The 4,722-nt window shown below is 45.6% G+C and overlaps 1 pseudogene; it reads left to right on the forward strand.

Moving 5' to 3' along the window:
• The window catches only part of LOC101581700, a 7,847-nt pseudogene continuing 3,125 nt past the window's right edge, over positions 1-4,722 (forward strand).

Raw genomic sequence — 4,722 nt, forward strand, 5'->3', positions numbered from 1 at the left:
ATGGAGCACGGGTTGGACCTCATCCTAGAACTTGGAGCTGTTAAAAGGGATGGGGCCAATGCACAGAGCAATATCCTGCTCACATATAGGCGAGTGTCTTTCCAGAAAGCCTGCTCGTGCTGTGAGGCACCAAGAGCAGCTTCAAAAGTAGAGTCTGGGTCAGCAACTCAGAGGTCACCTTATATTTTTGGCAAGGGTCTTACTGTGTAGTTTAGACAAGCCTTGAGCTCTCTACCCCAAGCTGGTTTCTAACTTGAAGTGATCCTCCTGCTTTGGTTTCCAGATTGCTGGGATTATACATGTAAGCCACCTTGCCCAGTATAAATAATGTTTTGCAAGTAGCTGTGTCTTCTCATCTTTTTTTTTAAAGTTTAACTCCTGTGTTTATGTTTGTGGACTGCCTATGATGAGTTGCTTGTTAGTATTGAGAACCTTTAGGGGAAAACTACTTGCCAGAGGTGTGTTCCAGGTGTAGCTGGCTTTGGGATTTTGAGTGTATTAAAAGATCCTATTTCTTCAATATGTTGGGGATGAGAAGTTGCTGCCTGCTTGGCCCAGCCCCTGTTCTTTTGCACTGTCCCACAGTATTTTCTATGATGATCTCAGTCTTGGAATACCAGGAAGAACAGCTGATTAGAACAATTATGTCTCTTCAGGTTAAAGTGGTACAATCAGCAATAGTAAAAATATGGAACACAGCCTAGAAAATGGCAAAGGAAAATAACCATCAACTTGCCACCTTTAATCATATGAACTAGATTTGTGGTTATATAACAAAAACTAAAACAGAAAATCATATGCAGTGAATAAGTCCTCAATATGTCAATTTTACCCTGAGGGGAAAAAATTTAGAATGTGTTAGGGGAAAATTGGAAAAATAAGAGGAAAAGATTATAAATAAGGGGCTATTGAGATAGCTCAGTGGACTAAGCACCTGCTTTGGCAAGCACAGGGACCAGGGTTCAATCCTCCATCCTACATACCATGCCTGCCCTGCTCCCTGAGCATGCTGAGCCAGGGACCAAGTCCAGACATGGTGGCACATGCCTGTAATCCCAGAGCTGGAGAAGCTGAAAGCAGGAGGATCACTACACGTCTGACCTGCGTAGTGAGACCCTGTACCAAATACATAAAAAAAGAAAAAAAGAAAGTTTATAAGCAAGGCTGGAGGACAAGTGAGTAATCATGCTAACTTTGGGAAACTAATGCAGAAGACAGGAGAGAAAGAGAAGGAACAAAAAGAAGAACAGAACAACCACCACAAAGAAGCTAGAAAACATGTTCACATTCATATAAAAACAAGATCAAACAAAAAAGGAGGAAAAATAAAAACAAACAACAAAACAACAACCACCAAATGAGAAAGAGAAAAAGCAGTCTACTTCATGGTTTGTCTCTGCTGTCACTCGTAGACTGTTCCAAGATCAGAGTCCAGATCTCTGTGGATTTCTCCCAGCAGGCCCGCAGTCACTGTCTGGTAGTTTAGTGGATAATCTCAGTGAGCCTGCACCTTTATTTCCCCTTAAATTCAGGTTAGATTCTGGCTGTGTTGGCCAAGACTGGATCCCTTGAGCCTGCAGTAGTCAGCACATCTTCTGTGGGCTTGCACTAAGCCAGGAGCCACTAGATGGACCCAGCCGTTTTCCTGATTTTTAAACTCAGTTGGCCCTTCTCCAGCCAATCACACGATCCTGTGGGACCACTGAGCCCTCAGCAGTCACCCCCAGCTAGCGTGGTACTCCATGTCCACTGCTCTCTTACCCTGCTGCGTCTCTCTGCAGAGACCTCTGGGCTTGCCCGCAGTCGCCGTGTGTCTGCAGGTTTAAACTCTCACACAGTGAGTCCTGACTCAGGGAGGAGCCTCTTCCAGCTACCCCCTCCTTCTTCCTTGTAGTTTCTCTATGCTCCCCCTATGGGCTTCAAGTCTCAATTCAGATCTTTCCTGTGTCCAGGGGACCCACCTCCTTCCTTCTTGTCTTCTTCCTGTTGTTCTATTCCAGTGTCTGGATGCAACTCCGCCATCAAACTTTTTATAACAAGTTTTTGCTAAGTTGCTTGGGCTAACCTCAAACTTCCAATTATCAGGCCTGAACCTCCCAAGCAGCTGATTTGTATGATCACTCATGTCTTGCTATTTTTTAATTGACTCTCATTTCTGAGACAGTGTGTTGACTGAGAGAATTAAATCATTTGGAACAACCCAGCACACATATAGACCTTTGCCATTAGAACTCATTAGATATTATGATGGATTACTATCATGCTGGTGCTGAATGGTATCTAGCTAGGAATATCTGAATTTGATCTTGTACCTTCTATTTCCATCTACAGTAGCACTGAAGAAGCTATATGCACAACAGGAATAAAACAAGAGGTGTATGCCTGTAATTCCAGTACTCGGGAGGCTGAAGCAGGAGGATCACCGCAAGTCTGAGACCAGCCAGGGCTACAAAGTCGGTTCAAGGCCAGCCTGAAGTGCACAGTGAAACTCTGTCTCAAAAACACCTAAAGAAGGGGGGTGTGGTTTGGGAGAGGATAAAACACGACAGGGATTCTGCACCAGTAGCTGTCTCTTTGTCTCTAGATCCTAAAGTCAGACTGCAGTGAGCTGGACCAGAAGGGCAGAGTCCCACTGCCCAAGGCTGGAAGTCACAGATACCAACCCCAAAGCAAACCAGACGGCTCTCCTGTTCTTTTCCTACTTTTTCATGCTCCAGTCATGTTCAAATACTGAAACCTGCTATGCCAGTCAGGTGGAAATGACCCTGTCAGAGCTGTAGAAAATTGTCACTGAGCTGGCCTATGCCCAGGATCATCCAGCCCGCTGCAGCAGGCTCCCTGACTCCTGTTGCTGAATAAAAATGGTCAGGATGTGCCAGAAAGCAACAGGAGCAGGATTTGGGGTATTAAGCAAAGACAGAGCAAAAATGTTTATTACAGAGCAAAAGCAGGAAGCAACCTTTACTGGAAAGGAGCACGGGAGCCTCCCAGGGAGCCCACATGGGACTCCCAGCTGAGGGCTTTGACGTGCACAGAAATGGGTACGACCCTACCACCACCAGCACAAACACAGCACATTCTTTTTTACAAATTTTATTTATTTATTTGGTACGGGGGGGGGGGTCTCACTACGCAGCTCAGACTCATAGTGATCCTTCCACCTCAGCCTCCCCAGCACTAGGATTATAGATGTGTGCCACCACGCCCGGACTTGGTGGCCGGCTCAGCATGGGCCAGCATGGTGTGTGGTACTGGAGATAGAAGCTGGGTCCTTGAACTTGCCAGGAAGGCACTTAGACTGCTGAGCTATCTTCCCAGTCCAGCAAAAACATTCTTACAGTGCTGTGGGTATCATGTTCCTGGGCAAAGAATGCTGCCCATCTGAGGAGGCCTTTGTTCATTAAGCCTCCAGGTGCCTGGCCTTGGACATCCACACATCCCTCACTCAAGCTTCCTGATCCCTCTTCGGTTTGACACTGTCCAGCTACCTGTAATTCCCTTTGCCAGGACCCTGCCCAAAGCCTCTGAGGAGGGCAGGCACCATGGGGCAAAGTGGGCTGGGGGAGTCAACATGACCAGATCCCAGCACACATACACCAAAGCATTCCCAAGACCCTGTATGGGAGTTCTAAAAAGAGATGGGGCACCACTGAAAGTGTGCTACTGTGGTTTCCCTCATGTCCCCCAGAATACATTTTATTTGGGTTTTTTTCTCTCTCTCTTTGGTCAGGTTCACTCTGCAGTCAGTTTCTGCCTTTTCTTCCCCACAGCCCCAACTTTTTTTTTCTTTTTTGAGACAGGTTTCACTTCAGGCAGGCCTTGCAGTCACTCTGTAATCCAGGCTGACCTTGAACTCACAGGGATCCTGCTGCCTGAGCCTCCTGAACGCTGGTATTACAGCTGTGCACCACCTCACATAGCTCACCTCCATTTTCCAAATAAACTTTGTCACTATTTTTGGTGATCTTTTTCAATTATTTGTTCCAGACAAAAAGAACCTTGAGACCAAGATGCAAGCACCCTCAAGACCTGGTAACATTGATTTAATGAGCTATTTCTAGAGGCAGCTACCTGATAATTCCTCTATACATACACAACTGACCAGGCTCCTACAAACTATTTTTTTAAATTGAGTCAATTTATCACCTTAGATTACTTCAGCTGTGTCCTAGAAATTGTAGTTTTAAAAAAATTAAAAATATTTTACTTATATATGTATATATGTATTTGGTACAGGGTTTCGCTACAGCTCAGACTCATAGTGATCCTTCTGTCTCAGCCTCCCCAGCACTGAGATTACAGGTATGCACCACCACACCTGGTTTCTGTGGCTAGCACAGCACGCAGTGGTAGGGATCAAATCTGGGTCCTTGCGCTTGCCAGGCAGGCACTTAGACCGCTGAGCTATCTCCCCAACCCTGTAGTTCGCTTAATAAGCTTGAGTGACAGTTAGGCTTTCCTTCTTATTTCTACCTAGCTTTTATTTCTTCTATCACAAGGAGAAAATAAGAGAAAAACTGTACCTTGAGCTTTCAACTGTCCTCCAAACCTTCTCATGCCAGGTAGGACAAAATTAATCCCATGAAGAGAGACCAAAGGTGAACAGAGAGGGGAGGTGGCTTTAGGCTTCCATCAAGTCCTTCTATAACACTCAGTGCATAACTGAGAAAGAGGGGCTGGTGAGATGGCTCAGTGGTCTAAAGCACCTACTTAGAACAAGCT

This window comes from Octodon degus, unplaced genomic scaffold (genome assembly GCF_000260255.1).
Source record: "Octodon degus isolate 3935 unplaced genomic scaffold, OctDeg1.0 scaffold00100, whole genome shotgun sequence".
Taxonomy (NCBI): domain Eukaryota; kingdom Metazoa; phylum Chordata; class Mammalia; order Rodentia; family Octodontidae; genus Octodon; species Octodon degus.